Source organism: Calonectris borealis, chromosome 2 (assembly GCF_964195595.1).
Source record: "Calonectris borealis chromosome 2, bCalBor7.hap1.2, whole genome shotgun sequence".
Taxonomy (NCBI): Eukaryota; Metazoa; Chordata; class Aves; order Procellariiformes; family Procellariidae; genus Calonectris; species Calonectris borealis.
The window spans coordinates 42957392-42985096 of NC_134313.1; the positions used below are offsets into that span (position 1 = coordinate 42957392).

The following is a 27705-nucleotide window of genomic DNA, read 5'->3' on the forward strand; positions in this document are numbered from 1 at the left end:
CCATCTTCTTGTCACTTCTTTTCTGGCAAAAATCTTCTTTAGTTAGACTGCAGAATGAATTCAGCTGAGATCTAATAAATACTGCTTATTCCCCATGCTAAGATTGGCTTTGCTTAACATAACCGAGTTAGGTAAAGAAGTGACAAATCCAGTTGTGTGCTCATATATTGATATGCAAAAGAAAAGCATGTGAAGGAAGAAACGTTGCCAAAAATCCCCTGTGATGAGATCTGGTGAAAAAAGGCCGTAACTTACCAGCACCCCAGACATGCACACACCTGGCTAGTCCCACACAACCACAGTTCTCGCCAACCTCAGCAAGAAGTAAGGGCTCACAGCAGCCTTAGAGGGTGTTACGAGAACAGGTTCAAGGAGTTGAGCCTACAAATTACTCCACTGTATAGGAAGTTACCCATGACAGGAGTGTAACAGGTGATTTTGTTTATTTATTTTTTTTACAATAAGATAATGGAAATTAAAGATGTAGTAAGGAACAGTGACATTGACACATCTCATGGAAACAGGCATTGGCATTCCCAGTGAATATTAGCGTTTCATCCTCTCCCTACTGCTAGCATTTTTAATTTTTTTTTTTTTGCTTTATTAATTGAGAATAAGTATAAGGCTAGTTACGTAGCATTTCAATAGAACATTTGACCCATTAGCTTTTTTTTTCCAAATATGCAGAAAAAAAATTGGTAGTAAAACTCCCCAATACAACTGCAACTGATGTAAATCAATACCACAGGAAAAAAAAACTGTGATCACACGCAAATAAGATGATGCAGAACCTGTTAATATCCCAGACTTGGAGTCGGAGCAGGAAGCACGTATCCCTAATAACAGCCCCCTGTAGCCAGCCAGCTAAGCAGTTGCACCTACCATGGCTTTCACAATGGGACCCCAAAGGTCCAATTCCAAGAAGGAAATAAAACAAATTAATAAGAAAAAATATGCCACCATTAAGATAAATGAATATTTTTTTTTTTCTGGTCACAGATTTTTTTTATAATATAAACAATGTGAAACCTAATAGAAATTAGGGGGGAAAAAGTCCACATGTATCTACAGGGCTCATCTTAAACATTTAGCAGTTACTTTGACAATAAGTCTTTTCATGTTTTGGTATACTAGTGCAATCTTAGTGTTCTCAAAACTAGCCTGAAGGGTTTCTAAATCAGTAAGTCAATGTTACCATGGTAGCATAATATACTACCAAAATGGACCACTTTTTATACATCCACTATAATCAAGTTAGTGACGAAGCAAGTTATAAAAATTCTTGCTTTTTCAGTTTTGGGGGTTTGGGTTTTTGTTGGGGGTTTTTTGTTTGTGTTTGGCTTTTTTTAACTATTCCTACAGCTTTTTTAAAATTATTACTAAGATACACACAGAATTTGTTTTGTTTTTCATGCACGAATAGATCCTGTGCAAGCAGAAAAAGAATCACCACCACCAGCAACAAAAAAAGCAGTTCTTAGGACTTGCTAGGGGTCACTGTAGTTTCAGTTCCCAGACATACGAAGTTTTAACACCCCATTTCTGGTTTTACTTTTGCAGACTGCTCACAAGCAGAAGACACTCTTTCCTTGTCACAATACTATTTAAAACACAGTGACATCTCGCTCTCAGAGCTTCTTACACACCAGGATCCTGCCCACCATGCTGTCTCAGATACCCTGGAGCACGTTAAATGGCACTAGATGCCCTAAAAGTCAACCTGCCATCTTTGATCAGACACTCTTCAAAGTGAGAATATTCAAGTTAAAAACATTATCATATAAAGTTCAATGTTCAAAAGACATCATCTTCATGGTCATCACATCCACACAGGCTAGAGTATCTGTCCTACATTCAGACAAATTTGATGAAAAAAAAAGAGCTTCTTTTTATCTCAAAGAAAATCATCACCCTGAGAATAAACGCTCTGAGTACAGCCAGCCCTCACCAACCAGCCACACCATGTAGTGCCTCGTGGTACAAGGGCTACCACAGGATCCCATGAGCACAAGGAGCCCCATCCATCCCAGCAAGTTTTCACGCAACGGTCTTTATTCAAACGACATCAAGTATTTGAAATAAAATCTTGAAAACTTGTAATTGGATATTTTCTATTAAAAGATAGCATCTCATTGTATATAAATATTTTTTGTCATAAGCCTGCTGTAACAACCTCCTTGGGGTATTCCTGTGGTCTTACGGTTCATAAAAATCTTTGGAAAAATATCGAGATTATATGAACTTTTTCTGACTCCTGCTGTGTTGAAATAAAAGAGAAAGAAGTCATTGGTTTATGGTTGTGTCAGTAAGAGCTAGATGTATTGGTTTATAATATCGCTTGCCAATAGCACTAGCGTTCCAAGTTGACTGCTGAGTTCAAGGATTTGTGAAATTAAGAGATTTTTTTATTACAAAAATGAATAGGAATTTTTACTCGCTTTTATTAGTGGGAGAATATGTCAAATATTCAGCTTCTTTACTTTTGACCTGGCTGACTAGTTTTTATTCTTTTAAATTATGCTGTCATTTATAGTTGAAAGGTAATGCCAAAGTATTTTTGATTAATTTACTGAAACAACTGGCTATAATTTATATTCTTTTCAGAAAGCTGGAGGGAAAGGAGGAAACAGTGTCCAAATCCACTATGCAAATCCCTCCAAAAAGACTTATACGAACACAGATTTGTTCCTTGCCTTCCTGTGACACACAAAGCAGCAGTAAGTGAGCCAGGAACCCGGGATCCCTGTCCCCTTCCACCCCCAGCTTTCCAAAAATCACATCCAGAAGACATGAAGGAAAAGCTGCTCTCCTGTTCAGAAGATCTTCCACCTGGGAAAATACATCAGTCAAAATATACTATATATGTGTATAGTGGCATATATATGTACTCTCCCTCTCTCTGTACATATGGCACTACAGTCTAACTCGTGTGATTTCCAATGTGGATGCATTTATTTAGGTATGAGTGACTTTCTGCTGTATGGGTGGAGTTTGGGGGAAGAGTACATGATACTCTTCGAAAAACACATACGCATGAATGGGCCACCAAAGTGAAATTACACATAAAGCTCAAATCTAGCATTGACCATCTTCAGCCTGCTTGACTTCCTAACTTTAAATGGCTGCTTTAGCATAGTTGTACAGTCTGCAGTACACTGCAATGATTTGTGTGTGCGGCCTTCTCTCCTGCTGATTACCGTTTATAGGCTATAACTAAAAAAAAGGTGGCTCAGGGATTTTTCACACATGGCACTGAACACGTGCCTGAGCAAAAAGAAGTTAAAAACCCCACAAACTTATCTGTTCACTAAAAAGTAAAAAAGCCCTGCATCTGCAAGTGCTCTAGACGTCACAAGAAAACTGTAAGTTCAAAGGCATTAGCAAATGTACATTCCCCTATTATGTTATAAAAGATACAGTGTGGAAAAATCCTTTAGGGTAATCTTCTCCAAATCATTAATTCTCTTCCATTTACATGGGAAAAGAAACACCAGATCTTTTTATATAGGTTGTCACAAAAATCGCAGCCTGGGGTACTTCTCACTAAACTTTGAGGTCTCACAACCTGGTCTTTTCTTGACTGTTTTGAAAGACAGATCCTTACTTTAGGATTATCCCATTTACATCATTAGGTAAAATAATCCCCCCACACTCCAAAATTCCTAACAGCTGCATCTTAATTGGAAAGAAAAACTGGTAAGGACGAGAACCAACAGTTGTTACTGCAAACTAGTGGCTCTGAATCCCAAGCAGCTGCCTTTCTGCCAAACAACAATACATGAGTTGTAAAACCAAGGTGCTTGACAATAAATCAAACACCAAAACTAAATTATTGCCAATGAGGACATTGTATTTTAATGATAAAAATGCACGAAACACCACCCAATTTCAAGCTGCATTAATTTGAACATAATCCTTACATGTAAGTCATAATATATGGGAAATAATAATTTGAAATACCAACAGTAGAATTATAACTTAGTAGCTACCATGCCAACTGCTAAAATGGTTCACACACCATGGCTGGTTTTATACTATGTGAACTGCTGGGGTGGTGCAAAAATAAAAGTTATATTCATTGATGCCCACACTGAGAGCACACTCGTCCTCTGAGGGTGAAGGGCACTGGTGGGTCAGCGACAGCAGAGCTCTGATTTTACGTCCCTTTGCTGCACGTCTGATTGCCTGCCTTAAAATACCAAAGTTTTACTGGAGAATTTCAATCCTTGTCAGAGGAACGTTTAAAATACAGTGTCTTCTCTTGTCAAGGGTAATATTTAGGCACATGAAAAAAATGCAATTGCTGTGACAGTGTAAAAGAGTTGCGAATTTGCAAGTGGAGCGCAGTATGCGCCTGGGCGCTTCTCCATCACCTTGGCAGTGATGCGTGGAACGAAGGACAGCAGCTGCTGGGCAGCCGCCCCACCACGCTCCTCACTCCCCCTCTCTTCTCCCTGCTGCAAGGACAGTCCCAGAGTAAGGAAGAAAAATACCATTTTGAAGTGTTTTGCAGTTGCTTAGCAACTGCTACAAAAACCCAAGAGATTTCAGTCAATGAACTGGCACATATACCTCTGAACATGTCAACGGTGACATGAGGAGCACTACCATGCTGTTAGACATCTCAGCCCCGGGATGCCCCCAGCCCCAACACCAGCACGTCCCTCTTCACCCTTCAAACCGGCTTCCAGCCTCCGCTTACTCATCCATCCTAAAACTCCCAGAACCACAGAGAGGCACAGCAAAGTGCCTGTGTGCTGGTAACGAGGTTATTTTTAATTGCGAAGAGGCCGGCTACACCCTTCCCTTGGTTACGACACACCTACAAACCACAATCGCTTTAAAAAGCAATAGAGATTGAAAAGCTGCTCCTGAACTAGCCCTCCTCTGGTAAAGAACGGGTTTCTTCCCAAGCCATGCAATGTATAGCAGTGACCATTACCGGCAATTCCCATGCCTGTCACCAGTTTCAGTGAGAAGCGATGGACAAATTGCATAAACCTTTTGGCCTCCATGATCACACACCATCGTCATGCCTGGTGTTTTTTTCAAACCTGATATATATGTGTACACACAGCATTTGATATGTACACATAGCATCTTGCACTGCTATTCTGTAAACTGCCACTAGGTCCACATAATTTATATAAACTTGAAGAGATGATACAAGGAAGCTACACTTGAAAAAATCTTCTCTGTTTTACGGATGCTTCACTCCACAGAAAAGTACATATGGGGGCGGGGGGGAACCCCACACCACACCGCCGTGCAAGTTTTAAGTTATCAGTATAGAATATTATACTACGGAAAAGTAAAAATTTATGCTGGAAATTAAACCGTTTCTAACCACTGCAGCAGTTAGGTTCAAAAACAGCTTTCCAAGGGCACCAACATGGCCAAGAAACTGCAGCCATGTCTGAGCCCGTCTATCCTGTCCCTTCCACAGCCGGCAGAGGACAAGGACCACCTCTGCCGGTCAGAGAAGCCGTACCCACACCTGCCCATTTCTCTCCACTGATGGTAAAAGGCACCAGGTGACAGGACCAGCTTAGCCCAGCCAAGGGGATCCCACCCTGGGGGAGAGCTACCCCGCCGTGGGGGGCTGCAGGGGCAGTTGAGGGACCCCTCTCCATCCCAGCTTCCCACTTGCACCGATGGGAAACAGCCAGAGCTGGGAATCTGCCCGGCACTGGCAGTTTTGTGTCTGTGACCCTTGCAGTACTCGTGCGCTTCTCATGCGTTACTTTTACAATAAAATAACTTTAAAAAAATGCTGCCCCCACTGTAAGCCTAGAAGAAATATGCCACCATATTTCTAAGAAACAGAAACGCTTATCAGAGTCGCGTTTGAATTTCAAGGTGCATCTTATTTCTTGTGCTTAATTCAATTCTTAAAACAGAAAATTCCTTAATTTTAGTCTTCCCCCCTCCCCCCCTTAAATTAGTACCCAGTACTTCTTCAAAACTTATCTGCTCTAAGTTATCACCAGCGAGTTTTATTTATGACAGCGCTGTGGTACCAAGTAGACCTCTGTGACGGTGTTTCACAAACATCTCGCTTGGCACCTCCAAGGGACCCATTACATTCTTTAACCTCATAATTCTTAGTATACAGAAAAGAAATAATTCAAATTCTTAAGAAAGCTACTTAAGAAAGCTACTGTTTGCAGATCTCTTCTAAATATCTAATAGCAGTTAATGTTCAGAAGTTTTCTGATTACTTTTAACACTGTCCCAATGATTTTAATAGCCATGCACTCCCAAATGTTTTTATGTGAACACTGGAAATCTAGATAAAGCCCTCAATAAATAAGTTTTGTGTTGTTTGGTTTTTTGATGATCTTTTTGTTTTTTAATGAAGTGACCACACAGGAAGCTAGTGAATGTAGCACAGTTTTGAATAATCTGGCAGACAAAACTGGACTTAAGACTTTCAGGCATCTTTAAAAAAAAAAAAAAAAAAACCATGACCAAACCTAAAAGGACAACACAAAAACCCCCTGGCCTTCCAGAATGGTATTAAACAGAGTTTACTTAATTAATGCTTGGAACCACAATGTGGGTTGGACCCATGTCACTCCTGTTTCGTACATGAAGAAAAGCGCTTGGTCAGTGGAAGAGAAGTGCAATTCTTATTGCAATTCCTGGCTCCTGAAGGAAGGCCGCTTCCCCTCTGCAAGGCCACAACGCAATGCTTCAAGTTGTCCAAAAGGACACAGCTACCTTTGCTCCCACAGCCACTGCACCTGCACAAATTATTTTAGGAAGCACCAAGAAATACATACTGAGTTTATTCAGGCCTTTCAATACCAAATAGCACCATAAGAAGTTGTACCTTCATTTCAGCATTCTTTAAGCTGTCCTTTATCTTGTGTTAACATTATTCTTTATCTTCCTTCACAGGACAATTTGCTTTTCTAACCAATGGTAATTCTCATTGCATACAAATCCGCTCATCTAGAAACGCCACTGGACTAGGCTTGGTCTCTCTAACCAGTGAGGACACCTCAGCAAGTTTCTGTTGAGTTACAAGCTTTTGCCTACATTTGCATAGAAAAGTCTTCCCAGCAGATAGATACGATTCTCCAGATGCACTGTTACAAGTACAAATGCAGGTCCTTCTGAAAAGACCTTTTTCTAGGTCTTAATTGAAAAGTTACTAATATTCATTTTGCAAGATTGCTTGGTGATACCATGTAAATTAAAAGAAGACCGTAACACAGTGGAGCACACTGAATTGATTCAACAGTATTAGCTCTTCCCAGGTTGAAAGGATATAAAACAAAGCAAAAAGATAACTGTTTGAAAGCGTAATCACAAGGTGACTTAGGACGGCACTATGGAGACAGGAAACCAACATTGTGATAATAAATAAGAGATGATAGATAATGCTAGGTTATCTTATCAAGAGTTTCAGTACTGGGTACAACAGGGAAGAAGGAACCAATAAAAAGATCATAGAATCATTAAGGTTGGAAGAGACCTCTAAGATCATTGAGATGTAAAGAGGGATGATATGATCAAAGCCACAGGCTTGGGAAATGCTCTTTCAAGCAATATTCAGCATCGATATAAGTGGGACAAGGCTGCTTTCAGGCAGGATGGAAGGTTTCACAGTGCAGGCAGACAGGGAAGGCTGCATCTTAGATATGCTACACTGGGAGAATCTTCAAGCTACAGGCTTCCCCTGGCTGTGAGGACCTTGGGAGAAATAAAGCAGGGGTAGGAAGGACTGGTCAGTTTTTACTCCACCGATACTGTATTTGATGACTGCTTTTTTTATGCGTCCATTTTTCATTATTATTTTAAAAGATTAACAGGTTTAAGGCAAGAAGAGAAAGATATTTTCTGATTCAAGTGGACTGCAGAATTTTCACCTTAGGGAGGAATTACGAAACTGGTATAAGTGCTACTTTGTCTGGAAAGATCATCATAAAGGCTCCTTAAGATACAAGGCTCTCAGTAGGCTAACTTAATAGCAATTGCACTAGCTACATAAGAAAGTGACCTTTATTGATAAGAAATATTGGGACACCTCAGGGGTTTAAAAGACCCTGAAAGCAAATTCAAGATTCCAGCTGAGCAGAGCACAACTTAGAAGAATGTTAACCCTGTTTTTATGTACTTAAAAACTATACAAACAAAAATCACATCTATAGAGAAATAAAGGTTGTAATCTAACCGTATCAGAGGTAATTCAAGCATTCAAAACTTATGCAGACTATTTAAGGACTTACTTTCAAGGGAGAGTACATTTAAAGAAGTACAAACCACCTCAGGTGACAGCTCACGTGAAATAGGGATGTTAAAGAAATCCCCCTGGACTCCAAAACTATGCTAAAATCATGCTAGATACAATGGGGACTGAAACAGAACTACACTTCGTATGGTTTTGCTCTTTGAGAGGGAAAAAATCAATTTTTTTTTTGAAGCTGTATCAGTTCTGCATTTGTAAGTGGGCCATCTGACTTCTCCCACAAGTGCAAAAAATTGAAATGAACCAGTAGTAAAAATTAACCTCATCAGCCTGTTTCTCAGTATTAGCAACTTATTTTCTAAACGTGATGAACAACTCCATTTTGAAGAAAAAATGCAAACGGGATCCCCTTAAGCATCACTGTTGCTGGGTTTCTGTCCTCTTCATAAAAATGCACAGAACTTCCAAATTTTTCTGTAGCAGAGCAAGAGCGATGATGCAGTGGCACAGGGTACAGGGTCGTGCTTTGGTTGCTACTTCTGGCTGAAAGAAACCAAACATTGTAATGATCTCAAGCTATTATAATAATCTCAAGAAGTCACACTTCTGTCCCAGCGCTCTTCTCAAAAGCACCTGGTGCGGATCTGCCTTTGTGCAACTTGCAGTTGTTGTTCCAACGCTAGTGGGCTTGGTGTTACCGGATCCTCCAACTGGCAAGCTTCAGGAATAAAACGTCCTACAAAAGGAGCTCATCCAACACCTTCATGCTTAATGAAAACTCCTTTCCAGCTGTGAGGAAAAGCAGGAAACTTGCACCCTGGTACACATTGCTTCCAGAAGCAGCAAATTGCTAAAACCATTTTGAAGATCTGACATCAAGTCCCTGTAAGTAGTAAATTCTTCCTTGGGGAACACCATATAAATACTCCAAGTAGCTGAACAGGAACTCCTTCTGCCACTTCTGTTACCTCATCCCTGCGGAGTTTGGAAGGACAGGACAAGGCAACAAAGCCACAGTCACACCGGTAACAGCCTACCACTTGCTGCCAGCAGCACCAAGCCCGTCTCAGACTTACGGAGCAGCTTGATTTACGGGCAGGTCCCCCTTTTATTGAATAATTTTACATCAAACGTTTGCAACGTTTCCAGACAATATCATGAAAAGGAAATAAAAGGCAAGTTTTGCAATTTAAAATATGGAACAGGACTTTTTCTTCTTGCTTCAGAAGATGGCCAAACAGTCCTTGAAATTGAAGTTCACAGCACATGAGCATTATAGACTCAGAAAGAAAAAGGGCTGGAGGACAGACAGAGGAAGAGACGGTTTAAAAACATACATGCAGGAAGGGAAAGAAGAGCAGGGAAGGGAGACTCAAGCTGTTAATACAAACCCATTCCTTCTTCCGTGCATGTTTGTGATACCCAACAAGCCAACTTCTCCACTACCACAGGTTACCTCTAAAGGATTTGCAAAAGACAGTTGCATGGATCAAAGAAAGTAATCTACTCAAGTGTAAAAGGCCTAACTGCTAAACTAAAATGAAACTAACAGGGAAAAAAATGGTACAGTTCATAAGATTAAAGGATTTATCTGATTAATTTTTGAAAATTCAACAACAACAAAAAAATACAAAACTTCCTAGCGGCTGTGATTGAAGCTGATGTGTTAAGGATGGAACTAAGCAAGCTCTCATAAATACAGATTGGGTTTTTTTCATCTTCAAAACAGATTTTTTTATTATTATTATTATTTTTGCAAGTACTTCACTGTCTTAGAAATGTTTAAGTAGCATTTCTAAGATGTTATGTCAAGACCTGTGAACAAGCAGGAAAAACTAAATCCCACACCATATTTGAACACAGAGCATCAGAAGAGAAAACACGGCACTGCCATGTATTTAAACAGTAAAAATCCAAACGCTTATGGGAACAAAGATAATGGTTTCTGCAACTTCAAATATAAAACCTCAGGTCTGCATGCTCTGTCACTTATGTTGGCCAAGATGTAAACAAAGACAACCTCTTCAGCCCCAAACGATGTAATACCAATGATGGTGATCATTTAAACAAGGGCAAAATTGACTTTAATGGGGGCTGAAAAGGAGAAAGAAACAGCATTAATGCTATAAGGCAAGATTCATGGCTTTGAAAGGACACGATGTAGAACTTTGCAAGTATCCCTTTTTCCCCACCAAGTTATCCAATTCATGCTACAAAGGATGTTCACAGACAGCGTCCTCCAACACCACCCCCGAGGGTCACCTTGAGCTTCATTTGTATATTCCAAAGAGACTAAATGTAATTTTAGTTGTCAGCCTTGTCCAGCTTCCTAGTTTTCAGCAGCACTGTCAGACCCACACAGCTACCGTGGGCTGCAGAAACAGGGCTGAATACCAGCAGAGCAGTAATTATGCATATGTAGGACTCCAAAACATATATGCAAAAATACAAAGTGCTTGTAGAGAGTTCTCAATTCAGGCCAATTTTTCCATGTTTACTACTTCATTTGGAGCTGTATTTCTGAGGGAGGGTGTCTAGCTGAGGGTGCACCTCCCTATTCTGACCTAGAGCCTTTTGGTCTCCTCTCACGCAGATCTCCTTTCTCAGCGCTTTGTGCCCACTTAAATTTAACATAGTCCCTAACAAAGACGTAATTATGTGTCAGCAGCGCCCAAGAGGAACCATCTAAGAAGAATAAAGCTTTCTTAAAATCAATTTTATCTAGCATTTTTGACTATACAGACTTAGCGTATTATTGTGGAAGGGAAAAATATCTAAGTGAGATTTACAAAGGCTGCATAAAGCATAGAAACCCAGTGTGGCCTATATGAAATGGCATTTGTATATTTAAGAAAAATATAAAAACATATTATTGTGGAAGGGAAAAATATCTAAGTGAGATTTACAAAGGCTGCATAAAGCATAGAAACCCAGTGTGGCCTATATGAAATGGCATTTGTATATTTAAGAAAAATATAAAAACAATCTCCTTCTCCCTTTTCCATCTCTGATATTCTCCGGTTTGTCCTAGCCTCCAGGTATGTTTATACAGCACCCAGAAATAGGTAGGTGTACACATACCTATACATGTGCACATTCATAACTAAGGATAGGTATAAAACATGAAGTAATTTTGGATAGCAGAACTAACACATAAAAATTAACTTGCCTCGAGTTGCAGGGCCTGCTTGGTCTGCTGTTTGGAGACCTCTAGTTACAGAATCACATAACAGCTGAGGCTAGAAGGCACCTGTGGAGATTGTCTAGTCCAACCCCTTGGTGAAAGCAGGGCTGCCTAGAGCAGGTTGCGTAGGACCACGTCCCACTTGGGTTTTGAGTATCTCCAAGGACGAAGACTCCACAACCTCTCCGGGCAACCTGTGCCAGTGTTTAGCCATCCTCAGAGTATAAAAAGCGTTTTCTTATGTTTAAATGGAATTTCCTGTATTTCAGTTTGTGCCCATTGCCTCTTGTCCTGTCATGGGATACCGCTGAGAAGAGCCTGGCTCCATCTGCTTTACTCCTCTCCATCACATATTTATATACACTGATAATTCCATCCTTAATTTTAGTGAGAAGCAGAAAAAAAGCTCTGCGTAGGATCCTAAATGCTTCCAAGTACTGTGTTCTGCAAAAGCCAGAAGAGTTGCTATAAATGGCAGAGGTAGGTATTTCTTGGAGATGAGGGAAGCATCAATCCAGTTTCAGCAAGCTTGCAAAAAAATCCATGGTAATTCAACAACAGATGGATTTAGTATTTGTAGATGCCTTCTAAGAATGGATTTGTTTTAAGAGTTAGTTGCAGACATGCTTTTCATGCAAATTTAGGCTTCAGAGTCATGCTGAAGTAAAATAAGAAAGTATAAGTTGCTTTGTAGCATGAGGAAAGAGAAAATACTTGAAGAAACTCTGTCTCTTTAGAGAGCTAAAAATCACAGTCAATAGTAAAGAAGCATCCCAGTTTTTCTACACATACCATAGGAAAAACTTCTCATTGAGCCACACTACAGATGAAGAATACAAATCCTGTATTCTTTAGCACGGGATGGTGGCACGATCTGCTTGGCTGTTGCTCTGTGAGGATTTAATGAAGGCACTCCACAAAACCCCCTCCCAGCGCAGAACCTCTAAGCAGGACCCTTTAGGCACCCAGTGCAGCAAACGTGCCAAGTAGGCGGCACAAATAAAAGAGCAAAATAAATGTGACTTTAAGGCAGTAAGCACCCATGCGGCTCAGAGCCCTGCAGGCAGCAGCGAAGCTGTCAAGATTCAGGTCAGTAGCGTGCCACCGCTGCCTGAGACACCTACGAAGAGCAGGAGAGGCAGAAGCAGCTCCTCAGGTCAAGCTCTTACAGAAGCACGGCTGGTGTGGGATACCTGCATGGAGGCATGATGAAAAGGAGCCCCGTTTGCAGAAACGATCAGCAAAGCTCATTAATCACTTCGGAAAGGCCTGATCTAGAGATGACAGGAGGATGACAGGAAGATGAACAGAGATGCTTGCTTTCAGTAAAGAGGTAACAGGCTGAGAGAAAAAAAGCGGATATGTCAGACTTGGAAAGGTCAGGGGTAAGATTTGTATTTGTCAGAATGAGCTTTCCAAGCAGAAGCCAAGGACATCTTGCTCCAACAAATAAATAAATAACATTTATTTAAAAAAAAAAAAGCACCTTTTTTTGTAAGAGTAAGAGAACTTAAATTCTTCACCCGTGTGCCGTCCTTGGACACCTCTGCCTACAAGGTATTTTTTGATATCCCCCCCAAAGAAGGGAGCAGTGGCTGCGAAGATGTCAAAGAGCACATGGTTGAATGGCAGATAGAAGCTGAAAGGCAGAGAGAGAGAGATTGGAGAAAGTGAAAAAGAGAACATAGATTTGAATGGGAAAATGGGGCAGACAAATTTAGAAAGGAGGTGGCAGCAAGGCAAGAAGAAGAGAACTGTGGGGAAGAGAGAAACAAGAGGCACCAAAACACTGAAGGACAACGACACCGTCTATTTTGAGGTCCTGTTCTGTTGCACCCACCACAGTACCTGCCTTCCACATAAAATCAACAGCAATCGTACTGCCTCTGCTGGGCTTCGCCCAGTCCTTGGGGAGGTAGGGGCCAAAATAGCAATCTCTGCACTCCACAATATGCTAAAGGAGAATGGGGGCGGGAGGTGGACAGACAAGACAGGACCATGGATTGCAGTAGGGTTGATCTAACAGTAATGGAAGAGGAAGGGATGTAATTTATCAAATCCCTCATACATCTTCTGACTAGACTGCTGTTGTAATGTCACAGTAGACATACAAAGCTGCACACTCATTTCCAGATGACTGCAACGCCCAAAATACCCAATGCCAATTATGACACTGAGACAGAAGGAAATCATCCTTACCCTGGGAAGTTCATACTGTAAGTGCTTATACAGACAGGAATAGTTATACCGATCTTATAATATTTTTCACTCTTTTTAAAGACATTTGCAGTGATGGTTTATGATCCTATAGCACAGACTGTTCAGCCTACCTTGCAAGCCCACAGTCTGTGGTCACATAAAAGATACTTCACCTTTGTTGTCTCTGTTTCTCCGTTCCTCTCTAGCCTTTTTCTGCTAGATTGTACAGGCAGGAAATGCTTTGGAACAGGGACTGTATCATATTATGCATTTGCATTGTAGGCCACATTAACATCTGTCCTTCAGTATACTGCAAAACCAGTACACAGACCTTAAAAGAATCAGTTATAATCATGGACCCTAAACAGATGCAAGAGCCAAATATTCCCAAACTTGTGAAAATGTGCATACCCCTGCAAACCTCCGTATTCACATTTCTCTCCAGTTAAATGGCACAAATAACCCATACAAGTTGTATTACACGTGGCATAACTTTGCTACAGAATGTGTTTCTACTTCCTAATCCAGGAGTAGAACAGCCTAATCTTTGGGCTAGTCTACTGACTTTCAAAATGCTAAGCTCCCTTAAAAGAGAAGCAAGAATTTAATATCCTTCTTTGCCATTAATTGGGATTTTGTAGTACATGCATTCATATTAGGAAGGTATGAACGGATGCAGTAAAATCATTCTACAAGACCCAACAGATATGCAGCCAAAAAAAATAGATGGCTGTATAATCATCAGCAGTATAAATAATATACTGTTTCAATTAATAAACCAATATACCGCAGAAGTATGAGACAACAGCATGACAGGGCATAAAACCAAATAATGTCTGTTATGGAATGGAATGGACAATTCGTGTTTAAAAATGACATATTTACAAAGTGAGAATCTGGGTTGGAAACTTCAGCTGCTTCATGGAAAGGCTGTAGCAATCAGTTGTGCCTACAGGTGGCTGAAGCACATCCATGAAAGACAATGCGAAACAGAGGCAGGAATCTCGTTACCAGGATTACGCAGACAATAGCATCCAGGATTACCATTTACCAGTTGTGTTCTACATTAAATCTATCAAGCCACACTTAATACCACAGGTAATACATTTAAGAACAATTAAAATTAATCATAACAGGAGATTAAATGTAAAAAAAAAAAAATTAATAATATCCATTTTGTTTTCAATTCACCATACCACTGCAGCTGTGAGAACTGCAAGAAAAAGACAGTGCTGCTTCCATTCCCCGCTCTATAAACCACGACCTTCCTCTAAACATTACAAATGTGTGACATGCAGATGCCTAGAGCTAGGCGTATTTCAACCGCTCTTTAAGTTTCTGACTCCATATAGATAGTCTCCGGAATAACTTGTGCCAGGTGGGTGAGAGCCCTGTGGGAAGGGAGGGGCAGGGCAAGGAAGACTTTCCGCACCGCGAGCCCTTGCCTGTGCCCAGTCCCTGGGCATGGGAGCACCCGTGCCCCCAAATTGGGGCAGCAGCCACCTGCATACAGAGAACGTGGTCACGTTTCCGACCCCGTTAATTAGCGCTGCTGCATCAGTGTGGGAAGAGTGTCATGACAATAAGGCCTTCCCAACTTAACGTACACCTTGCCGAACCTGCAGAAGGAATCTCCACCAAGAGGGCTCATCCTATGCCTCTCCATCATCCAGCCCAAAAGTTTTAAGGTTTAAAGAATAAAAAGACCTTACCCAACAAAACACAAAGAACAGGCTATTGATTTCCCATGAACTCTCAAAGTGTTATAATAAGCATTTATAGATAGGCTATTGAATGTCTTGACCATTTAAACAGACAGACATTTCATCAGCAAAGTAATAATTGGAGTTGGTTCCAAAAACAGAGGAAAAGGAAAAAGGAGCTTTAGGGCACAATGTCACTTTCCTCATTTTAATGTAAACCTTTACACATATATCACTTACTGCTACTTGACTTAAAGACTGTAAGGCATGTAAGTGCAAATCCTGCAAAATAAACACCGTGGTAACACTTCAAATCCCTCCGACTGTTCTTCAGGAATAGCTCTTTCATTGCGAATAGACTACAAAAAAATGCATTAACCTTAAGCATCATCTTTCCTCATTAGACTTGGTATGGTTTTAAGTAATGCAAAATTCACTTACACATGTAGCAGAAAAAAGACATAATACCTTAATAAACCAAAGCTAGTGTAGCACCGTTCATTCCAGGCACTCAGTTTACTGCATATACCCATCTCCAGCTGGCAGCCAAAGCTAGTGTTTCTGAAAGCACTCCTCTTCAAGGAGTATTTATATTTATATTGGATTAGAATGAGAGTACTGGTATGACATTGAAAGTGTTAACAATATATTAATTTCTACACAAACATATATTAGCATTAGATGGTATAAGTGATTCTTCCCCAGCTATAGACATATATACATGAAACGCTTAAGACCTTGATTTTTGTAACATACTTTTGTGCCCTTACCATACATACACATACACACACACACACTGCATTCCTGCTTGGAAAGAAGTTTCTCTTTCACATAATAAAGGACTTGGAGATTTATCCACAGGGCAACATACCAGAAATAAGAACAGTTCACAGAGGCACATAGCAAACATGCTATGCATGCATCTCCTAAGAAAGAGTAATTAAAAACTTTTACATCAAGAAACTCACTGGCAAAACCTGAATATAAAATCTCGTTGAGAATAATCTGAAGACTGCTACATTTCCTGTAGCAATACGCTGGTTATAGTTAAAACATGTTTATAGCAACAAAGATGACAACTTTTTTAGAGAGTAATCCACATGAACTGTTGCTTCAATTTTTTTTCTTTGTTTACACGGAAGAAAAATGAGGTTATAACAAAAAGAGAAGCAATAACAAAGTAGCTTACTCCTTGCTGTTAAGGTATTGCAAGTTTAAATTACACTGTCACCAGGTCTAGTTTCGTGACTGTCATTTTTTCTGGTGATGCTTGCACAGATCATCACAGCTCTTTTTGGAGGTAGAGTTGTCCACACCTACATAGGCACTGGTGCAGCATCTCAGTTCCAGTGGGTGGTGGTATTACCTGTATCCACCACCAAAAATATGCTAACTTTTACCGCATTTTTCCAGCTGTGCTTTATGTTACTTACAAATAATGATAGCTCAGTACATGAAACAGAAAATATCAGCCTCACCTCTTGAAAATAAACTGTCTGGATATGGCAAATATATAATTCAGCTGGGGATATTACTTTCTACGTTTCTTTAATACTAACATCGCCGTTACTTACTCCTTCATGGGATGCTGTTGCAAAGGTCATAAAGATGTAGATAAATTACTGGTAAGCCTCTGTTAAAAAAGGCAAAAGACATAGATGAACTTAAAACTTCTTTAAGACATTTTTGGTCGGTAATTTGGAGCAACGAGGGAATATGAAAGAGCCTGAGAACAACATGCCTTCACATCCTAAGTCCTCCCTGTCCAGGCTTAACTGTTACTATGCAAAAATGCCATTTTCCAAGTCTGCGTTGAAGAAAACAACTTTGGAAATAAAACCCAGGTGAATGTAGACACCAAGATAACTATTTTAGTAAACAGCAAAAATTCAAAGAAACCGGTATGTACCAGCTGTGATTAAACCTCCCAAATACATTTCCTTTAGAATACGCTATCACAAATAATAAAGCATGCATATCTGTTGTACCCACAGCCATATAAAGTTGGCAACCAAATAAATGTTCACTTTTAAGGGTATCTACTCGGGAGGTAACACAGTTTCATACCACATAGTTTAAGTGTGAACAACTTAAATTGTGTTTTGGTTTATACAGTAGGAAAAACATCTTCACGGATAGGTGCGGAGGGAAGAGTGAAGACTAATACCAAAATAGTTCCCATTCCTAACACCTTTCCGATCTTGGCTGAGACAATCTACTTGTACCTCAGACGCATGGTGGCAGCCAGCCAGCCAGATGACTGGTGACTTAATATACAAGTTCATGTGGGCTCTGGAGCCTGACACAGACAAGGGCATTAACTTTGAAGTCTCAACAGTCAGCCTCAATATTCAAGAGTCATCAAATGAGGCATGACTACATTAAGAGACTTTTTTTTTTTCCATACCTCATGCTTGCTTCCTTCTGTTCTGAACAGCTTTCACGGTAAAATGTGCTCATTAAACATGCATGCTTTTAATAGGAAAAGTTGTGATCAATTGATGCGTAGGTCAAGTATCAAAAGAACTTAAATAGTATGACACTACGATAAATATTGTAATAGCCTCAGAATCACAGATTAAAAGATTGGCACATATATATTGTTTCATTCTACTGCTGAAAGCAGTTCTGACAATAACAAGGCTTTGGGCCAAAATTCAGCCTTTGAGAACAATACAGATATAGAGATATATATATATATATATAAAAAAAAAAAAATACATGTGTGTGCAAGCAAAGGATATACTGCATTCTACCAGGCAGGGTGGCTCTAGTTTCATTTTGAAAGCCACTTAAAATAAAACCCTGTGGATGAAACAAAGAATCCACCCAAACATGAAGGCTCCAGCATCTTTGTTGAAAGAACAATAGCATATTACTCCTCATCCCTCTATCTTATTGCAGAAGAACCATTAAGATAGTTATTGCTGTGATCAAATTAAAGAACACTTCACAGAATTATTCTTTAAACTAATCACCATTTATAGAGATTTATCTTCATATGCCAATAGTTATAAATGCTCTAATTCAACTGCTCTGCAGAAAACATCCCAATAAAAGAAATATTTCCATTAGCATAACAAAAGGCAACCAGTAAAATTACTCACATGCACAGGCTCAAAATTTCAAACGAAAGCAATATTCCTGTATAAATACACTCTATTTTTACACTAAATCGACTCTAATGATATGTTTTGTAATCTGATGGCTCTCCTGGCGGAGTACACATGATATTAATGAAAGCACGATCAAATTAAACAGATGACATGATTAACAGTATTCATTTCATGCATGACTGTTTTACCGGAGAGATAAAGACCTGAAAGTAATTACCACCAAGTAAAACTCCTTCACTGACCTCTCCCCTTGCGGCTAGCGGTCCTTAAGTACTGATGTTTTGCAACAAAGACCAGCGCCTTTCATCTGTGGGCTTTCTTTTACGCTACAAGCTGAGCACCTCTCCCGTTGCGTGCACACAGTACCTCTGTATCTATGTCTGTAATGCAGCATAAAGATTACTGGGGAAACCTATCAAACCGGCAGGCAGCAACCTCGCCCGCCAATAAGCGCGAGGCACATGCAGAATCCAGCACATGCTCGCTGAGGCTCGCAGGCTGTCACCGCTGCTTAGCGGGCTGCTAATCTAATTATAGCCGTTTGCCGTAGCACAGGGCTGCTGAGGCACCGCGCGCGAGGAAATGAGAGCTGAACAGATTACGCCTTTTAGCCAAAAGCATCAGCATTTGGGGTTGTTATTTGTCTGGGTGCATAAAGATAAAATTCCTGTTTGGGTTTTTTTTGTTGTTGTTGTTTTTCCGAATGACTTGCCTAGGAGGGGGTTTGTCTCCGTCTCTGAAAAAGAGGATATATTTAGGAGTGCTCCTCCAGAAGCACTTGTAGTTTGCTAGGTCTATTAGGAGGAGACAATAAAATGCAGCAGTTCATTCCGTCAGTAGGAATTCTTGTTTTGAATGTACACATTACCAGTGTCATACACACAGTAGATCTCAGATCGGTTTATGTACAGTACTTCACAGTCTGCAACGTAGACCTCAGATCGGTGAGGCACCACACGCATGCTTTCAGCACACAGTAGCCCTACAGAAGTCAACAGGACCCCCTCTGTCCTTTACGTTTACACGTGGGCAGATACTCAGATGACCCGAGGGCTTCTGTGTGCATTGGCACGTAAAGTCCTGACTAAGCTTTCATGAGGCTATGGTGGAAATGCCAAGGAAATTTTTGGCATTATGCAAAACAACTGAATTCATTTGGAAAATACTTACCGTGAGCAAATACTCCTTAGAACTATGGGGAACTAATTCAAGTAAGCCTTACACACATCTATAAATATGTGAGTCCACAAAACTAAGGAATGTTATGATCCATGAGACCATTGTGTATTTGAAAGATGCTGAGAGCTTCTACAACATCAGGTAAATAATCATGAAAAAAAATACAGGCAGCTGTAGTTTAGTCTTCCTTGATAGCATGTTTCAAATTAATCTTCGCTCTGATTAGCACAAATCAGAAAACAATCTTCTGAAGTTTCCTGTTCCCACATGGTTCATATAATCACCTAAGCTCTACACTGACCAAAAGGTCTTCAAATGTCAGTGGCAAGGTGGAAGTACACAGCCTGTTTCTCAGAAGCGCCAGTGCCAGCTGTCTCTCGTGAGATACAGTACATTTTTCATGATCGATATTGCCAAAATATCATAATGCTACAGCATTATGCATATACCAACTTTACAACACATTTTTAAGATGTTCCACTAAGTTACACATAAAACACATCCATAAACATTATACTTACAAGACCCCAAACCCCACTGCAATAATGAGTTCCTATGTGCTCACACCGGCATTTTTCCTAATTCTTTACTCTTATCACCAGCACCATACAGTATCAGGCACAGTCCAAGTGCATGATATTAAAAGCTGTTTATAAACATTTTTATCTAGCATACTTACTTCAGTACAAAAATTGTATTTGCTACTACATAAAATGTTACTAATGGAACAAGACTTCCATGTGGTAATAGCGCAAGACCATATTTATTAACAATATGTAAATGGCTGTGTCACAGCTTTCTTAATCTGCCAGCGAAAATTGCTCATAACGAGTCGCTCTGTGCTAGAAGCAGACTTTATCTCTGTAGGAAAAATATTCTCAAAGCTATATATGGCTAGAAATAAAAACGAAATGCAGGAAGAGTGACATTTTACCCCTTGATTCAACTTGCAGTCAACATTAAGTTTTGTGTTGCAATAAATGAAGGAGGCTATTTTATTAAGTCTTCCTTTTCAGATTACATCATCTAAGGAGCTCATCAATTTTTACAGACTGTGCTTCTTTAAAATGCTGTAAGAATATTACAAGTTTCTCAGCAGTACTGCTTGAAGCCAGAAAACTGTGTGTTTCATGAATGAAGGCAGGAGTGGCAGTTATACAAAGGTTAAAAACTTAATTTAAAAAGAGTTCAAGAGACACGGGAAGAAGAGGTGCCAGTTATTTGATGATCAGATCCACAATGATTTTTCTAACATTTCACCAAAGGTAGCAACAGGGGAACACGACCAATAGTCTTGACCCTAAGTCCTCTGATCCAGCTATTGGGAACACTCAGTTTGCTAAGCAAAGGAAAAGACAGACACACACAAAATAAAGAAAATCAGAGACAAAAATCATTCCTTTAATCTAATTCACCCTCACAGACCACCAAGGCACCTACGACAGGTAACAAAATGAACAAGAATCCTGAAACAGGAATTAAACAGGCTTTAGCTGCCACGGGACTGTCAGTTTTGCATGGCTCCCTCCCATGCAAGCTGCTAAGCCTGCACATCCCCTGTCTCTGCCCAGCAGCTCCCCAAGCCCTTGCTGCTCCTTCCTGCGTGGGTCCAGCACCGCTCCCCAGTGGTTCAGGTCCTCCATTAGGATGTTTCCCCATCGACAGCTGCAAAGCTGCATTTCAAGAGACACCTACTTGTCTCTGCAACATAATCAACATTCACTAAACCTTTGTGCTTAGGAGACCAGTCAGAAGAGTCCAAACATCAGTCTCGATTTCAACAGTCACTTCTAACCATCGTGACGATGTGCTGGGCAAGGAAGGCGTGGGGAACAGCACAACAGATCCGATGTTTGGAGCCAACGGTGGTTCGCAAGGGTCGACATTAAGCAAAGGCAAGTGGCTAAAACTCCAACTGAGAACAACGCAGAACTCCACCAGCCTGCCACACCGCCCGTGGTGACCGCATATGAGTGCCTGGACCATGGACCAGACCTGGGACGGGATATGGCCACATACAGGCGTGCCAGCAAGAGAGGCCAAGAGAGGTTTCATGAGGACACAGTCACAAGAGACTCCTCAGCTCCAGCAAATCTCTGTTGGAAGTGAACAAATTGCAAAAGGTATGCGAGTTGGCCAATATTCGGCAGACTTTCATCGAAAGCAAAAGCCTGTCCCTGGCACAAGACATCTGCCTGTGCCAAGCTTCAAGTTCCTGCTCCTCCGCATGGAAACAGAAGGTCTCTACAACGTTTTTAGAAATTAAAAGCAAGTTAGGTTTTCTCTAGCCCTGTTCCTTGACAGAACAGTTTCGACCAAAATTTTCCAAAACCATATGGTCCGAGGCAGATGCCTATCACAGAGGGGAGGAGAGAGGAAAACCTGTGGAGGTATAATGAATTCATTATATGACTCTGAAACCAGCATCTTACAGTGAAAACTGCCTAGCTAGCACATTAATGAATTTTACACTTCATTTAGGCATATCTAAGTGAATTAACAGACAGATGACTATTTTGGGAACAAATAACTTTTTACTATGTTATGATCACTTTTATAAGTGCTTATATATCCAATTATTTCAATACAAAAATATTTAAAATAAAAAATTTCTGATGTGTCTTGCGACTAAACAGGTTTCACTCTGAATACCACTTAACCTTTGACTTAAAAATATACCAAGTATTGCTTGGAAACTGCTACCTCAGTTACTTAATTAGATTTTGCAAAGTATAGTAAACATATGGAATGAAAATGAGTTGAGCAAAAAGGCTGGTGAATCCACATGCTGCATTTCTAAAGGCAATAGTGTGTGTATTTCCAAGCTGTAGCCTTGAGAGGTTGAACTGAACCAATTACTCTAATGAATATTTTACTTGGCTTGATTCATTCATTAGACTTTTAGAAGTAAGCTAAACCATCCCATGGTTATGTATACATAACAACAACAACAATAAAATCTTAAAATTTTTGTATGGTGCCTTTTACATTTATACAGATTAAAAGATTAGGGGACAATTTTCTCTTTCACAAGTTTTTCTACATTTCAATTTTGCTTCCCAAAGAAATTTATCTAGCAGTATTTTCTTTTTCTTGTGAGAACTACCTTTGACTTCACGATAGTTATTTGTTGGGCTCTTTCCGTTCCTAGCAAGTACTTGGTAGAGTTTGGGAGGTCTGCAGTTTGGTGGTAAACTCATCACAAGACCCATCGTCATTCATGGAGAAAATAGAACATGGGCCTACTGTTTGCCATATAAACTTTTCTCAGGAAGTCACAAATGCCAGGCTTCAAGGTTGGCACTCAGCATGGAAAAACCTATGTTCATTTTATGAAGCACAGGGATATTTCTTGGATTGACCCCGATTTCAACCTGGTAAGACAGCAGTTACCTGTACATGTGTGCATATACATGTGTATACATGTCATCGCTATCGATCACGTTTTGAAGTTGGTCAGCTAACCTACAACTTTAGGACTTTTTTTCAAATATGCTAATTATATCTCTAAACATCCCAGACAGTGCTTCCTCTGGCATCTCAATATTAAAGCCAGAGATTTGCTGCAGGATGGCACTAAGACTGATTCCTACAGAATAGTTTTTATAGCATTCATATTCATTTTTTTCTCAAAATCGTTAAAACCAAAAAAACCCACACCCCCACATTCCAAAGGACATTACCATCCCTTGCCTCCACAGACCTACACGTTGGCAGTATCTTCACTGAAGACCCAACTGACCGAAATGAAGACACCAGTCCATCACTGCCACCTTGGAAAAGCAGGGGAGGAGCAGTTAAGCGGTCAGTGAGGTGTGCTTCATCCTACCACTGAAGGATGCAGTAAGGAAGGATCTGAAGTGAAGCCTGCAGGCTGCAGGTTTACTACGATGTGCACTTGCATTTTGCCCACACAAACAGACGTGGAAGAACACAGCAATATTCTGTTTGCATCCTCAAGAACACAGAAATCCCAAATTCAAATGATAAGTCATTTTAAAGACTTCATATCACCCTGAAACGTGCTTCCCACCACATATCACTTCAGACGTCTCCATTCCAATGTCAGCCTTCCATTTCTTCTCAAGTTCCTTCCATTTTTCCTTCTCTGCAATGTTTCCTTCCACCTCTATACTGTATTTCAGCAATCACATCAAACTATACAAATATCCTTCGTGCCCTCTTGTCTTTCCACCCTACTTATTTTTCCCTCCACTCCCTTTCCTCACAGCTGGCAGCAGAGATGCAGTATGAACTGTCCATTTTAGAAGGCAACAGACCTGTCAGCACAACTGAGATCTTAGCAAAACCAAAACATGCGTGCCTCCTAGCCACCACTTCATGACCTCTGGCTGAGCAGCTAGATGGCCATGAAGTTGGTGAACCACAGAAAGGGACCACACTGCTTATCAGTAACACAGTAAGCATAAGAAATAGCCTTAAATAGCGCATCCAGGCCATGGACCCCATATAGCGCATGCCTGACTCGCATAAAATCAATGATCATGACCCTGGAGAGCGAAAGATTGTAAAACATTGTATAGAAAAAGCAACCTCTGCTTCCAAACAGCCAAGTGAGAAAGACACATTAGCAGACTGTAACAAACAGGTTTAAAAAGAGAGAGCAATTAAAAAACCGAAACATGACTGATGTAAGATGCTGAAGTCCTAACACAAGATATAATGGTAGCAAAAGTCAACTGCTCACAAGGACATGAGTGGTTAAATCTACATTGGAACAAGCCACAAGAGGGTTTCATAAGTGGAGATACATTTTTTGTACCTGATGTGGTGGAAAATAGGGATCCCGAGAGTGTCACTTAACCCAGAAAGCTGACAGACAAGAACAGATTTTCCTCAGTGGAAGAGCAGAAAAAAGAGCTTCCAATATAGTAAGTATACTTCCAGTGCCTCACATTATTAATCTTCATCACCACTGCTGGCACTTTCTTCTCCTTCTCTATTTAGTATCATTTTCACTATGACTACCTTACTGCAATGGGTGACACAATCTGATGCCGACTATATCTGAGTTATCTATAGATTGGCCTAGGAAAACTTTAAATGCAAGTCTTCCATTAGAGGACAGGTGTAACTTTTCAAAAATGCTATGCTGCAAAGAGTGCAAAAACTGAAGGATGAAGTGCAGCATTCCTCTCCCTTTGAAGGAGAAACTCCATCAGACTTGCTCACTTCTGTAATTAAGAATGTTATTTCCAATTCTGAGTAGAAAGCGCAGCTCCAAGGCTTTCTTTCATCTTGTGTGATGACAATCAAGACCCATCAAGCTTTCTAAAGCCCATTTTTTTTTATTCTTCAAAGACAGTTTTCTGCTCTCTTATATCTCTCTATGCAAGAAGGTGTTTATGTTGAGCTGCAAAATGGAACTAGAAAGCAAGTCAAGGTGCGACTGGTGGAACATGAACTGGTTCCTCGCAGACGCTAACGCATACAGGCATTTGCTCAAAAATCGCCCCGCTGCCAGCCAGCAAACTGGGAGCTCAGAGACTGCAAACCTTCAAGACTTCAAGTCTCCAGTCCACACCCATAATTCAGAGTTTCAGAGCAACTCTCAGGCCTTATTACTTTACACAAGAGTTGAAGATATTCAGCACAATGAATCCCAGAAGAAAACTACCTTTGAATGCAGTGGCTTTGGTTATCATTTCAAGGCTAACAAGTTTGAAGACAGCCCACTAAACTTCAAGCATTTTTAGCCAAATGCAAAATAAATTTAGATTTTAATCTTAGAAAGATTGTTAATTTAATGACTAGAAGTTGTCTCCATATAAAACCAGCAACTGTGACTCGCTATACCAGAACCTAGTCTCACGGTCTCTTACAAGAAACCAGAAGCATTTTGCTGGCACAGATGAAAAGCCTCTCCAGGAAGAGAGGCTTAATTATTTAACAGAGCAAGCCAAAAGCCCTTTTATGAAAGAGTCTTCAGACTCTCATTCCATATAATGTTCCTGAAGAAGAGCGTACTTACATTTCAGGCAGCTTGTAGACCTAGTAGTTAAAGTTTGCGGGGCAGATAAAATCCCAGGCCCTGCTCCCAGGACTGCTTGTGGCTTTTAGCCAATCCTCTAATGCAAAATGAGCACACAAGTCACCTAATTAGGGTTATGAAAAACCAGTATAAATGGGGACAGACGAGCACCCACCCTTAGACCCTGGAGCCTCCCACTCCTTGTTTTCCACCCTTTTCTGAGCATTTGAGCAGACGCTCCCCTCCCTGCACAGTGCTCCAACTAAGGTGAGGGGGAGGGTGACGATCCTACCACAACCAGCACAGGAGCTGGGGAGTGCTCTGAAGATGGGAAACACGCACCAGGGGAACTCTGTCACATCCTGGGGACAAATTACTTACTGGTCTGCCTTCTCAAACCTTTCTTGGGCAAAACGGCAGGCATTTTCTTCACCTTCCCTTCCGAGGCCTGGAGGTAAAAAACGTTGCCCAATTTCCCCACAGCACATGTCTGCATGGCAGAGTAGCCTCACACAAGTCACCACTTGTAATATTACTGCTGTCGAAAACTAGAATTTCTTCAGGTGGCCATCCTCATGAAGTGCTGGCTGCTCAGAGGATCAATCCCAAATCAGATGGAGCCTTTTATCCCTTTGTCCCAGCTGCAAGTCCCCAGCGCTTCCAGAATAGGTTTCTAAAAGCACAGGCATCAGGATCTTCAGCTTTACATTAAACAAAATGCAAGTACGTAACAACCTTTGTCTCGCTGGCACTGTAATTTAACACTGCTGACACACACATCATTTTAGTAGGCATTTATTATTTTGGCAAGAATTTATATCAACATAATATTAGCAATAAAACGGGCTAATGGTTATAGGTCTGAACCTAGTCTTCACTGCGAACTGAAATACATTTTGTAAGCACAAATATGCAGCAAGTATGCCTCATCTTTTTTATACTGTACTGTCCCACGAAAGACAGCACATTTTTCAGATCATTGGTTTCCCACTAGCTCAAGTGGGTGATGTCTCAGTGGCAAATCTAAAAGTCCCAAACGTGTCAGAGGTGGAAAGGGAAATCAGTAATCCCATAACTACATAACCTTAATAGCATAACAATAATCCTTTTTTGTCCCTATAGAAATTAGGTACGAACATAGGAAAATAAGGTCAAAAGGTGAGCACTCAAAATGAAGTGAAGTCAGAATTGGAGTTTTCAGTCTGTCTCAAACATGTACCCCCTGCATGTTCTACGATAACGTAGTCTTTAGAGATCTGAACGAGAAAGTCTCTCCTTGTTCCCCAAACTTTTGCCTTAATCAGGGTCTAAAGAAGAAGCTGCTCCAAAGCTAATTGGCAAATAAAACAGATACTGATATTTTCAAAGCAAATTCCAGCAGTCTGTAGTCAAAACATAAGCAGCATAACCACAGTAAAAGGGCTGCCAGAGAAGGGAAACATGAGCAAGTTTCAAAGTTGCGTCTGTGTTTAACACTGACTTCACTGTACGCATTATTCATATTTTATAAGAGAAACCACATAACTATGAAAAACACTGCATAACTTAAAAACCATCATAATTTCTATACTCAGTTGAAATGCTGCATGCAATCCCACCATATCCCACCCACTAGCATAAATATTCGTGTTTGGAAGGACGGAGGGGAAGCAATGTAAATAACCCTGTGCATAGTACTGAGTTTTCACACTGATCAGTTCGGCACATAAAGCTGCAGCACGTGCATGGCTAACCTGCAAAATCTAACCATTTATCTCACAAAGTATTCAAGCTATTCTTGGTACTTACAACTACCCCATTTATATAATTCCCTATCTGTTTCATTAAAAACAAATTGAAATAGCTTTGAAATATTGATGTTGAGAAGAATTTAGAAGGCTTGTATATTCTCTTGGAATATAATCATCTCTTGTTGTAAATTAGTACACTACATCAGGCAACAGTAGCTTCTACTATTGCCTTGCATCTCATCAATACAATGAGACAAAAAACCAAATTGATCTATGAATACTTCTTTTAAAATTCTGCTTTATAAGTTAGGGTAAAGATTTAACTGTTTAGAAGCATTACTCATTCAGAACATGGGATTTAAATTGACGTTTACAGATCTGAGATTGCATAAAGGAAAAGTCTCA

General features: G+C 40.3%; 1 protein-coding gene across 4 annotated transcripts in view; it reads right to left on the bottom strand.

The window, feature by feature from the left end:
• The window catches only part of FAM110B (family with sequence similarity 110 member B), a 113790-nt gene that overhangs the window by 41346 nt on the left and 44739 nt on the right, over positions 1–27705 (bottom strand). Inside the window, exon 1 of one of the 4 annotated variants that reach the window (XM_075141814.1) lies at positions 18642–18786. The exons of 2 other annotated variants lie outside the window; for them this stretch is intronic. The gene's annotated coding sequence lies outside the window, so the exon portion shown is untranslated. Of the gene's footprint in view, positions 1–18641; positions 18787–27705 lie in introns of those variants that run through there. One more of the 4 variants, XM_075141815.1, reaches the window with a different exon arrangement.